This window comes from Schistocerca gregaria, chromosome X, assembly GCF_023897955.1.
Source record: "Schistocerca gregaria isolate iqSchGreg1 chromosome X, iqSchGreg1.2, whole genome shotgun sequence".
Classification (NCBI taxonomy): Eukaryota; Metazoa; Arthropoda; class Insecta; order Orthoptera; family Acrididae; genus Schistocerca; species Schistocerca gregaria.
The window spans coordinates 804,546,503-804,560,366 of NC_064931.1; the positions used below are offsets into that span (position 1 = coordinate 804,546,503).

At 40.0% G+C, this 13,864-nt stretch overlaps 1 protein-coding gene across 1 annotated transcript in view; it reads right to left on the reverse strand.

The window, feature by feature from the left end:
- The window catches only part of LOC126298331 (dynein axonemal heavy chain 7-like), a 1,150,327-nt gene that overhangs the window by 133,287 nt on the left and 1,003,176 nt on the right, over nt 1-13,864 (reverse strand). The window lies entirely within an intron of this gene.

The following is a 13,864-nucleotide window of genomic DNA, read 5'->3' on the forward strand; positions in this document are numbered from 1 at the left end:
GTTCCATATTTCTGTCTCAACAGATTTTGTTACAACATATTTTTATTATTATGCCCTAAAACCATTACTTCCAAAATGTAAACTTATGTTTGTTCTGAAACTTGTTATGAGTGTGGGGAATATGATCAGTGGTAAGTGTTAAAGTTGACAGATATGATGATCCTAGAAGGTAAGGACTTTGTATACCAGGAGAGGCATCTAAAAGGTGGAGCTTAGGCTAACTGAAAGGCAGATCTGTCACAAGTGGAGACAGATGAGTGTACTGACTTGGTATAGCCCAGTTTCTAAGGCAGTCTATCTAGGGCAGAATAAACTTAGGAGTCATACATGTATGGAGTTTGATATTTCTTAAATGGGGAATTAGAAAATGAGTAACTAAACATCAGTTGCTGAGGGAGCAGGGAGGAGAATGAAAATTGTAAATCCTGAAATACTGGTTACAGAGGATATGCACATACCAAATGATGCAGACATAGAGATTACTATTGTAATCTCATGTTGCAGTATGTGAGCCACAGCTTTTGATCTATTACTCAATACATGGTATCAAGTATTCCACTATCTTAGAACCACACTCTACATTTATTATTCATATTTAATGTAGTACAGAAGAATTGTAAGTTATAGACCTACTAATGTTAAACACACTGTTTCATCAACAAAAACAGAAATTTTAACTATTTGTAATAATGTATTTTTGAGTTTGTAAGCAGTTGAAACAAAGTTGTCAAATCTAAAGGGATATTAATGAAATTTTGCATTGCAATTATTTTCATATGTCGTTATCTTTTTGAAGTTCCAGAATATCAGCACACAAATATCAATTGCTTATAAAGGTATAATATAAATTATGAAGTAAAATATGTATTTCTCAAATGAGATTGTATGTTAATGTTGGTAATTGAAATAATAATGCTTTTTATAGGAAACTAAATTTTTAGAACCATAGGTTTACAGTTCATATTTTATTAAATTTAACTTTGGAAATCTGGGTATTTTAGAAAACTATATATGAAGAGTATGTTTATGTTTCCCCTGAGTGTACTACCATGTATAAACAAATTTGTACTAGTTTTCCTACATTGTAAATTATATTAAATACTCTATGGAGTAGTACTTAAATTGACCACATTGTTGAGGTTTTACATAATTAATTGTTATTGAGACTGCAGGGCAATTGATAGTTGTTAGAGTTTCGCAAAGAAAGCAGTTCCATACAATGCAGCTATAAAAGTCTTGTAATGGTAGCAAGTTGCATGGAATAAGTGAAGAACTTATCATCTAAGGGGTGGCAGACATTTTTCATTTCAAAAGAAAGATACCTTCTGTGAAATGGGAAAAGGATCCATCATTTTTCAAGAACAATGGCGACAGGGTTTCTGTAGTGGACAGTATACACAATGTGTGATGAAACTGACCTGGATTTCATAATCTCTCCTCAATAACACCAAACTGGATCACCTCAAAGATGAAAGTTTACAAAATGTAGAATGGTGGTCATTCAAAAGTATACCCAACATCAACATTAAGATTTAATTATCACACACCTTTATTCCTTGCAAAGTTTAGTTGTCAAGCACAGTGACCAGATTTTACTCTATGAACATATTGTTGACACACTTATACAAGTAGTGAATCTGAATGTTCTAGTGTGAGACAAAAACAATGTTTCTATTTATACAAAAATATCACAGTTCTCACTTAGTGAAGTTCCAGTTCAAGGCAATTACACTCCAGTGGTTCAGTTAAGTGAGACCATCATATGAGCTGTGAGTCTAATAATGGCTCAATTTGATAATAATGATAGTTCACAGTACTTGAGGATCACATTACAGTTCAGTTAAAAAGCTCCGTTAATTTAGATCACATGTATTACTTGACATTACCTACACACTAATATTCTTGAGTTTCACAGTTGTCAGAACATGTATTTTCACTTATAGCGTGTGCATAATAGTAGCATAAGTCAATAATGAATGGGCACCTGACAGAGATGTTACTCATTAGCTCTCAAAACATGGACTAACTATTTCAGATTTGAGAAGTACAATCAGTAACTTCACAACAGGCATGTGAGTGCTTTGTCTGTGAAGTAAGCAATGGAAAAGACCGAGATGCACGATGAAGGTGACACTGACAGTGCTGAAACCTTCACTGGGATGTTGCAGAAGTGTTGTCAGCTAACAGTGAATGGTGTTCTTGCAGCAACATGCCTAGAGTATGGAAATATGATTGATATTGAATGTTTGACAAAATACTGCCATGAATGCCTAGGAAGCAACCAGGATCATGTTTGTGTTCTGAATTTCTGGGTTCAATTCTGAAATGGAATCAGAGGAACTTTCCAGAATCCTTTGAAGGTCAAAAGAGAATTGTGGTGCACATTTTGTGAAGCATTGTAGAGATGTAGGCTTGAAAATGTGTGCAAATGTGTTCAATGTTACATTATGTAAGTCAGAAAACAATATGGCCCACAACACTGAGTCCAGTTAGTATGACATACAAATTTTTATTTAGTTCCAGACTCCAATTCCAGAGATCTTCTATAGTTTGTCTACTTTACACTTTCATATTATCTGATAATTCAAAAAGTAATGTGTGAGAATGCCAAGTCATAATCCAAATCCACTGTCTACAGTATTAACATTTTCATTCTTATGCAGGCATAAAAAAAAAAAACTTAATTATGTCCAATAAAATCAGATATATACATATATGAGGTGATTTTTTTCCACACTGTACAAACTCTGGAGATTGGTCAATAAGAGGGTACAGAACAACAAAGATTTAATGAACTTATGGTTTTCATGCTAGAGACCATTTTATCTCATTATACATTGTTACAGAGACTGTGGTCCAATACAGACTGTGCCATACAGCCACAGTTACAGTATGAGTTGAAAATGGTTTCCAAGTGCCTGAATACATGCTTGTATGTGCCATAACTTGTTCTATTTCACACATTCACATTGGCCAGGCTGCATCTGAACAACATCAAAGGCAGCATCGGTATGCTGCTCCAGTGTTTTCACATCTGGAATGGGCTCTGCATACACAGTACTTTTGAAATGGCCCATAACCAGAAATGGCATGGGTTGTGATCCAGTGAAAGAGCAACCCACACAACTGGACCCCCTCTTCTGATGCATCGACCAGGGAAGGCCCAATTGAGATGCGTCCAGATGTTAACCACAAATGGGGCTGGAACACTGTCATGTAACAGCCACATAATCCTTCAAATCATCAATGGAAATTTTTCCAGAAGAGTAGGCAAAGTCACCTGTGAGAAACACTGATAGTTCTGGCCTGTTAGGAGACTTGGATGGAAGACTGGCCCCAAGATACAGCTGACAATTATCCCAGCCCACACATCCCAGATGCACCGATGCTGATGATTCCCTGGTAGTACTATGGTAGTTCTGCATACTATCCCACATATTATTGTTATGGAAGTTGAAGATACCACTCTGCATAAAGGCGGCCTTATATGTAAATAGGATAGATGACACAAATCATGGTATCAAGGTTGCCTAGTGAAGAAACTAGTGACAAAACTGGTCCAGATGTGGAAATTCTGTCGTTAGTAAGTCCTGTACATGCTATAAGTGATAAGGGTATTAGCAATTGTAATGTAGAATGTTCCATACAGTCATGTGGATTACTGTGAACTGGCAGCCCAACTGCCTGCCACTGACATGGTGCTAATCACATTTTCCAAAATAATCAAGCATTCCATACTTAGTCTACTTTGCAGATGAACCACATTTTCCTAAAATTTGTCCAATAAACCAAAGTTAACTATTTTCCTTCCCTACTACACTTCTTACATGCTCATTTCATTCCATATTGCTTTGCAATGTTACACATAAATATTAAATCAATCTGTGTCAAGTAATACAGTCATAATGCTGTATTCAAACATTACTAAGTTACTTTTTCTACTCATCTGTATTAACATACACTTTTCTATATTTAGAGCTGGCTGCTATTCATCACATCAAGTAGAAATTCTGTCCAAGACATCTTGTATCTTCCTACAGCCACTCAACAATGACATGACACATTCTCTTACAGCACATAACAGCAGCAAACACCCACTCTTATTACACATCCCCAGGGCACTCCTAATGATACCCTTGTCTCTTATGAACATTTGTCATTGAGGTCAACATTTCAACATACTGCTTCCTATTACTTAACAAGTCTTCATGCTCCTCAGATAGTGGGGAACCTATTCCATTTGCCTGCACCTTCATTAACAGTCTGCAGTTTGGTTTGATATGAAACACTTTTTGGAAATATAGAATTATGGAATCTACCTGTTGCCCTTCATCTCTAGTTTGCAGGATATCAGGTGAGAAAAGAGCAAGCTGAGTTCCATGCAAGTGATGCTTTTTAAATGTGTGGAGATTTGTGGGCAAAAGGTTTTCTGGCTCAAAGAAATTTATATTATTCAAAATGAGAATATGTTCAGGAACTCTGCAGCAAACTGATGTTAAGTATATTGGTCTACTATTCCTGTGGGCACAATTGAATGACATCACTTGTAGCCATGTCACAAAAGCTAAAGTCACTCAAACATTTTGCAGACACTTTCCTTCCCCCTCCAATGATTAGCAATACAAGCAAAACAAGCAGCCAACATCATGATGTCAACACTTCGTAAGCTATTATATTTGGTGTTTTTCACATTTTTTCTGCTTATTACGAAGATATGTGGTTTCATTGATGCACTGCATTAATAATATCTGCAAAATGCTTCATTTTGACTATAGTGTGTTGCGCTACAGGGTCTGGAAGTAAAACTTTGGTATATAAAACCTTCATGAGTGCATAATGGTTAATTCATGTGGTGAAAGTATATGTTTTTATTTATGGTACATGGATAAGATTTGTGTGAGAGTAAGCAAGTATTATTTAAATAAATAGTGATAGGTGTTTTCTAACTGCACAACAGCCTACTTAATTTTTCAAATGACGAAAATTAATGCAATGCAGGCAGTATATTGACATCTAGTATAATGGCATCTTCAGTGCTTTTAAAGACTTGCTCAGAGGTTTTGAGAAAGGAAGTTATAAGGTTTCTGGTAATAGTATAATTTAAGATTGAGTGTAGCTTTTAGTAAATAAATTAACTATAGTACAACATCTTTTAGTGTATTTAAAACAAGCATAATTCCAAAATTCAGTATAGATTAATTTTAATATTTTGTCATAGTTAACTGATGTGTGATACAAGAATCTTTCAAATGAGATTTAAGGGCATTGTGAACAGCATCTAGCACATCACATAAGAATACAAAAATTGCAATTTTGAGGATTTTATCTAAATATGGGAGGATGACAGACGATCACCAGATCTCAAATATCAAATTGCAACTTTTAATTTCACTCAAACAAGAACTGCACCTCTAAAGTGAGTATCAGATTTTTAATACAGCTTTATGTGTGGATAAACAGTTTCCTGAAACATATTTCTGTTATCTGAAAGGGATTCAAGAATGGATTTTTGTTTATGAGTGCTACTTCCTTCATAAGTGTTTTTGTTGCCACTGTGTTATTTCTATATGAAATACAGTTCCAAATATAACATTATTCTTTCCCTCGTTCTTACTGGATTCTAGGCTCAGTTCAAATGCTGTAGCTGAATGACAACACCAATGTCTTTTTGAATAATCTCAGTTGATGCCATATTGTAGGCTGCACAACTAAAATCTTGCAAGGGGCATGAGGAAACAGCATCATGTGGCACCACTGCCATATCAGACATCTGTGACCTGCTGTGGCATCATTTTAGTTGTGCATTGAAACCAAGTTTAATGTTAAGAACCTTGATATTCCTGATGCAATTAACATTGATGACAATGCAATTATTTCACATAACGATTATGTAAAAATGTATGTTTTGAATGAAGTAGATGATGTTGATGAACAAAAATATTGTCTTGTTTTGAGAGATGAGTATTTGTCAGAGGAAAGTGAAAGTGTTGTATTTAAACTGGAAAAAGCATATGGTTTTCCAACATTATTGAAAATTTGTGGGGTGTAAAGAAACAGTTTGGGAGAAAATATCTGAATTTTATAAAAAATACTGTTTTACCTGTGGGAAAAGTATCAGAACAAATTTTGTAGTTAGTTTAAAAGTAGTTCAAAAGTAGCCAATGGCCTTGCCACAGTTGTAACATCGTTTCCCCTCAGATCACTGAAGCTAAGTGCTGTCAGGCTGGGCTAGCACTTGGATGGGTGACCAGCCGGTCTGACGAGTGCTGTTGGCAAGCAGGGTGCAGTCAGCCCTTGAGAGGCAAACTGAGGAGCTACTTGATTGAGAAGTAGTGGCTCCAGTCTTGGAAATAGACCTACAGCCGGGAGAGCAGTGTGCTGACCGCATGCCCCTCCATATCCGCATCCAGTGACATCTGTGGGCTGTGGATGACATGGTGGCCAGTCAGTACCTTTGGGCTTTCATGGATTGTGCAGGAGGAGTTAGTTCAAAAGTACTTTTTGATAATGTACCAAATGATTATGTTTCCTGTGAAATGTTTTTCCTTTCAGATGAGAAAATTCTTAATTTTGAGTCATCAGTTTCATTATGGGAAAAAGTTACTAGTGTATGTGAAAGTACAGAAATGTTTGTCTGTTCAAAAGTTACACAATTTTGTTTTGAGATATATTTCAAGGAGAGACTTGCAGTAGAACATACAAATAAAGTTATTTATAATTATGGGGTTGTAATGAAGAAGGAATCACAGAATACATAAATTAAGAGGGTCAATGTGTGACACAGAAACAACCATGATGTATACAAATTTGTCTCAAAAGGAGAACTGGGAGACTTTTTTTCTTTGCTTCATTTGCTTTACGAACTTTCTATTTTTGCTGTATTATGCATTGTGGTAAGTTTTATGCTGCACTATGAATAAATTATGGTTATTTGATACATCATGCTGTATCAAACTAGTATTGATGCCATACTATAATATTTAATGCTTTTGTCTATTATATGGCATTACATGCTGACAGACATTATTTTTGGTTCATAGGATTTTTGTAATGGACTGTGCTGCACTACTGGTGACTTAATTACATGAAAATTGTGCTGTACTTCATATTTTGACATCTTTTCTGAAAAGCTTATGTGGAAAACAGTTTTCAAATAATGATATGAAATTGTCACAGAATAGATTAAATGTTTTGTCACTATTTGATGCACTATAAATCTCAGGTTACCTCTTTTAAACCATTCTTTAAAACATTTGTCATGGAGTTATTAATTATTCTCATTTCCTCTGAGGGGTATCTATACTACAAGGCACTACATTATTTATCTTAATTACCTGTGGACCATGATGAGAGAGAGCATTTGTTAATGGGTATACAATCATTTTCTTGCTTTGAGCTTCATCACAGAAAACATCAGTTAGGTTCCTATCAACTTTATTCACCCATGTTGGAAAGTTAATTACTCAGATCTAATTATAGGGTCCAAATAGGGTTATAGATCATTTTTTCCATCAGATTCCTTTAGAAAATCTACATTGAAATCACCAGAGACTTTTGACTGCTTGATACTTTCTTCACAACTTGGCCAGGAATGTTGTGGATGTGATATATGTGTTGCAAGAAAAAACCCCATTTTTGTAGTTTTGGAAAAGCTGGTGATGGAGGGAAGTACCCAGATGGGCTGTGTTCTGAAACAGGCATCAAAATTTGATACTGAAACCTGGTATTCAAGGGAAGGCAGGATTCAGTTACGATTGTGGATGGGGCCGTAATCAGTTACTATTGGTTGCCTTTTTAAGTTACACATAATTTATTTTAAACCAATAATTCCAGACTCATCAATAAATAAAAAAATACCACATGTTAATATTGTAGAAATAAACAACTGTGTAAATAATAGCGTTTTCAGTGAGTTACAGTTTAGCAAATCACCATTAAATACAAATGCAACAAATAATGTTTTCAAAGCAAGCCACTGTGATCTGGGCAGAAGGCCTTACACGCCAGGAATGGCAATAAATTAAGAATTGTTTAAGAAATCGCTGCAATTTACAACTTACATGCATTGAAATGTTAAGGTAAGTCACCCTAAACACATCAGAAGGCATGAGATGTCAGAAATGGCAGTAATAAGGTTGAAACTTCCTAGCAGATTAAAACTGTATGCTGGACTGAGACTCGAACTTGGGACCTTTGCCTTTCTCGGGCAAGTGCTCTACCATGTGAGCTACCCAAGCACGACTCGTGACCCATCCTGACAGCTTCAATTTTGTGTAATAAGGACGTAAGGCTTACTGCTAAATACAAATACCGAATTAGAATTTTAAGGCAAATGGCCACAATCATGGCTGAAGGCCTTACTCGCCACAAATGGCAATAATATAAAAAACATTTGAAACCTGCTGTAAAACAGCAAATGCAATAGCAAAATTTAATTAAAAAAACAAGACACTGTTCTAGATGGTGCTCCAGGAATTGTCCTCTGAGAAGGTCCAGCAACGAACACTTTTGTGAGCAATGAGATAAGCGGATGGTAACTCAGACTAGTGGAAGTCTAACGAATGACTAATGATAATCTTGCTGAAGTTACCTGATGTCCGATAAACCAAATGCAATGATGGAACAATACGCCAAAGCCGGAACCAGCAGTCTGCACTACATCCAGAATACTGTGTTTAGAGTGCCCGGAACGGGAAAGGAATCATTACCACCTTAGTAGAAGAATCACCGACTGGCCTACGATCAAGAAAGCTGTCAAAACTAAATGCGTTACCAGACAGCAGTGGCAAGGTCAGGAAATGTACCCTGCTGTTATATACACTAACCCCCAGGGCAGGTAACTGGGGTGTTACCAACCACCAGGCAAGAAAAATTACCACTGGTCAAACTTAACAAACTGTAACAAGTTGAATGCAGTAAATAGTAATAAGAAGTCGAGGAAAGCAAATCAGATTCACCTTCCCCAAGCAGTCCTCTCACTGTTCTTTGCCTCAGCGACACTATGAGTAGCAACACAAATCTGAGTCACTGGAGAATCTCGAGATATCACAATTATGGAGGTTTCTCTACTTGAATTGAAATACACTCATCTTAAAGCTTGCTGGATCCAGTTTACAATGAAGCTGTGCACCCTCGTGACCTCAGCCCTTCCATCCGGAAGTCCATGCATGCTGCCAGCTGTCCTGGTGTGTTCCTGCATTGTGGAGACCTGGCTTCTCCTCAGTCCCCAACCGAACTCACACACTCAGATGACCCAGAAAAACAACAATGTCAGCCCCAAAGATAGGGCAACAGTTACTACATACCGATAACCGCCACTGCTGCTACCAGGGGACAGGCAATGCTTGAAAAACCAATTGGCACCAGTCAACACCAGAAGAAGACAAACCACTGCGACCATGCCAACTAAATGATACTATCTGGCCTCCAACAGAGGGCAGAAACCTACAAACAGCACCAACACAAGCCGCAGCATGGCTCAACCCCCCCCCCCCCCCCTCCCAAACCGAGCGAGGTGGCGCAGTGGTTAGCACACTGGACTCGCATTCGGGAGGACGACGATTCAATCCCATCTCCGGCCATCCTGATTTAGGTTTTTCGTGATTTCCCTAAATCGCTTCAGGCAAATGTTGGGATGGTGCCTTTGAAAGGGCACGGCCGATTTCCTTCCCAATCCTTCCCTAACCCAAGCTTGCGCTCCGTCTCTAATGACCTCGTTGTCGACGGAACGTTAAACAATAACCACCACCACATCCTCCTCCCAAGGACAAACCCACCCAGGGTAGGAGACCCAACTAGCGGCCTAACCAAACTTAATTTATGTGGACCTGGTATTGCTTACCGGTATGGTTGTCCTGAACCAGAAGAACTGGGCCTAAAATCTCCATAATCATACAAGGTTCTGGAAAACAAGGAGTAAGGTTACCAACACAAACATACACCTGATCTTCTGACTTACTTACCCCTGAAGGCTTGTCAATTATGGTTATAATGACCAGCTTGCCTGTTGTGGGCCTTGCATGATTCCAGTTTTCTTTGACGACCTGAGGGGTGATCTCCACAGAAATTAGATCTTGAATTCCCCATAAGTTCGATAGGGGGGAATTAACAGGATAAGCAAACATCTAGGAAACCAGAGTAGCCTTCAAAGCCTCATGGCTGGCGGGTATTTTAAGGCAAAGCCAAGCCAAGGCAGACTAGAATCCCACTTACTGGGAGACTCTGATGAAAGATAATCAGTGTGGATTTAAGGTTACAATTGACGCTATCCTCAAAGGACCCCTGCAGGTAATACAGAGTGGTAGTTACATGCTTAACACCACTTTGAAAACAGAATGCCTTGAAGGGAGCTGAAAGAAAGGCCGGTGCATTATCCCTAATGATTTGCTTAGGAGGTCCAAAAACACTAAATACATTAGTTAAGTGAGCAATGGTGGTGTCAGTAGTCACATTACGACTCAGAAGAAGCCAGGTAAACATCGAAAACGCGTCAGTAATAACTAATACATACCGATGGCCTCTTTTGCTGTGGGTTAAGGGCCGAACATAATTGATATAGAATTTGTCCATGGGGCAAAATTCATGCTCAGAACTAAGGAACCCCAGTTGAAGAGCGTTATTTGGTTTGGCCACACAACATAACTGACACCAAGAAACCATTTCTCTAACATCTTGGTCAATAGACGGTCAAGTCAGATGCTTCTTAATCTTCTGCAAGGTGTTACAGGGTCCTAAATGCCCGCCAATCAATGAGTTGTGAAAATAATGGAATACGGTGCATACAAGGGTGCCTGGTAGACAGATTTTAATCTCCTTGATACCTCCCACCCCTTTACACAAAATGCCTTTCCTGATAATGTATTCATTCAAATTCTCCCCCACACAAAGACTTTTTTTAACAGGTCCCCAAGTGTGGTCCTGATCCTGATGGTCGTCAATGTCACTGAACAAATGAGAAATACCACCTAACATGACACAACTAAGATTGCCATCCAAAACTTCTTGGGCGCCCTCACTAAATGGTTGTTCAGCAAACATATGGCTGAGGACATCTGTGAGCACATTCTCAGTGCCTCTAATGTGCTTAACCTTGAACTGAAACGCTGAAATGCATACCGCCCACATCATGATATGGGCAGTTTTACGCAGCGTGACTAGCACCCACCTTGCTTGGTTGTGAGCGTTTAGCTGAAATACTCCATGTCTGAGATAAAACCGATACTTATCCATTGTAAAAAAGACAGCCAATGTCTCACATTTGTAAACAGAATATTTAAGCTCGATGCTGGTTAACCGACGAGACATGTATGCTAATGGTTGCCTTTGGCCCTCGAACTCCTGAAGGAGGACTTCCCCCATTAGATGTGTTGGTTTGGACAATAAATTTCTTATTAAAATCAGGCACTCCAAGAACCAGAGGACTGGCTATAGCCACCTTGATGTGCTCAAACATGGCCTCTTGAGCAGGTCCACACTCAAAACGCACCCCTTTTTGGGACAGTCATTTAAACGAGCTGCCAACTGAGCAAATTAGGGACAAAATGCCTAAAATAATTTGCCATCCCTATGAACCAGGAAATCCTTGGCTTATCAGTGGGTGGCGGAAGGGCTCTCAAGGCTTTAGTCCACTCGTGATCAATGTGAATACTCTCGCCTGATAGTAGGTGACTTAAGAAGGATACCTGCTGCCTGGTTAATGTCACCTTATTGGGTTTAACAGTCAAATCGGTCCCCTGCAACCTAGCAAAACGTTGCTGGATGTATTCCAAATGCTCTTGAAAGGAACAGCTATAAATTACCAAATTGTCCAGATAATTGTAAACACATAATAATTTCAACTCTCCAAGAATATTGTCCATCAAACGAGAAAGGATGCTGCACCAGTAGTCAAACCAAAGGGGGCCATATTAAACTCAAACAGATTACAATCAGTACACAATGCTGTAATGTGCTTCCATTCTTCGGCTAAGGGAATCTGATAATGGGCTTGATTTAGGTCGAGCACAGTAAACAAATTAGCCCTGACAAACCAAGTAAAAGAGTTATGAAGATCAGGTAAAGGAACCAACTTGAGGACATCTTTCTTATTTAGGTGATGGTAGTCAACAAGAGTCCAAAAGTCCCAGCCCTGATCCTTAGGGACGAGGAATATAGGGGGGGGGGGGGGGGGGGGGCATAATCGGATGTAGGAGTCCTAATAACTCCATGCTCAAACATTTTGGAGATCTTTCCCCTTAGTATCTTCATCTTAGGCAGTGAGAGACTATATGGGGACTGCCTGATGGGAACATGGTAAAGAGATGAATATGGTATCAAAGAACATTAGTAATACCCAGTCTATCACAGAGAAGCTCTGGAAATCTCTCCAACAAACCCCTAGTTTGAGGCTTTCTGGGAAGAAACATGTGTGAGATCAACACCAGGGTTGCTGCCCAGCTGGGTATCCTTTATTGGCTCTGGGTATCCAAGGCTGAATGCAAGTGTGAACTAAATGCCCTGTTCAACTGCACCTGAAACAACACCACAATTCCCCTTTAACAGACTCAGCTTATGTTGGTAATCCAGAGTTCCTCTCAGTAACGCCAATGGGCTGAATTTTAACTTCATGGTGTCTATAGCCCAAGAGTGGCAATGCAGATATCACTTAAGCAGCAGCATGTAGTTCTTCCCAAGTGGAGGGGTGTCCATGCAAAACAAAATGTGACTTATCTGCTGCTCACATTCCCCTCAGGACAATTGAAACTAACTCCCATTCTGGCAAGTTGACTAACAAGGCCAAACAAGCCGTCTCAACTCTTTCCGCATAATGATGCAACTCATCTCTATCTTGCTGTATCTGTCAAATATAGTAACACTTGAGTTGTTTACGAACTCCCACGGCCAATAGTTCAGGAGTTTCACAAATTTTACATCCATGATACACTGCTAATCTACACTCCTGGAAATGGAAAAAAGAACACATTGACACCGGTGTATCAGACCCACCATACTTGCTCCAGACACTGCGAGAGGGCTGTACAAGCAATGATCACACGCACGGCACAGCGGACACACCAGGAACCGCGGTGTTGGCCGTCGAATGGTGCTAGCTGCGCAGCATTTGTGCACCACCGCCGTCAGTGTCAGGCAGTTTGCCGTGGCATACAGAGCTCCATCGCAGTCTTTAACACTGGTAGCATGCCGCGACAGCGTGGACGTGAACCATATGTGCAGTTGACGGACTTTGAGCGAGGGCATATAGTGGACATGCGGGAGGCCGGTTGGACGTACCACCGAATTGCTCAACACGTGGGGTGTGAGGTCTCCACAGTACATCGATGTTGTCGCCAGTGGTCGGCGGAAGTTGCACATGCCCATCGACCTGGGACCGGACTGCAGCGACGCACGGATGCACGCCAAAACCGTAGGATCCTACGCAGTGCCGTAGGGGACCGCACCGCCACTTCCCAGCAAATTAGGGACACTGTTGCTCCTGGGGTATCGGCGAGGACCATTCGCAACCGTCTCCATGAAGCTGGGCTACAGTCCCGCACACCTTTAGGCCGTCTTCCGCTCACGCCCCAACATCGTGCAGCCCGCCTCCAGTGGTGTCGCGACAGGTGTGAATGGAGGGACGAATGGAGATGGGTCGTCTTCAGCGATGAGAGTCGCTTCTGCCTTGGTGCCAATGATGGTCGTATGCGTGTTTGGCGCCGTGTAGGTGAGCGCCACAATCAGGACTGCATACGACCGAGGCACACAGGGCCAACACCCGGCATCATGGTGTGGGGAGCGATCTCCTACACTGGCCGTACACCTCTGGTGATCATCGAGGGAACACTGAATAGTGCACGGTACATCCAAACCGTCATCGAACCCATCGTTC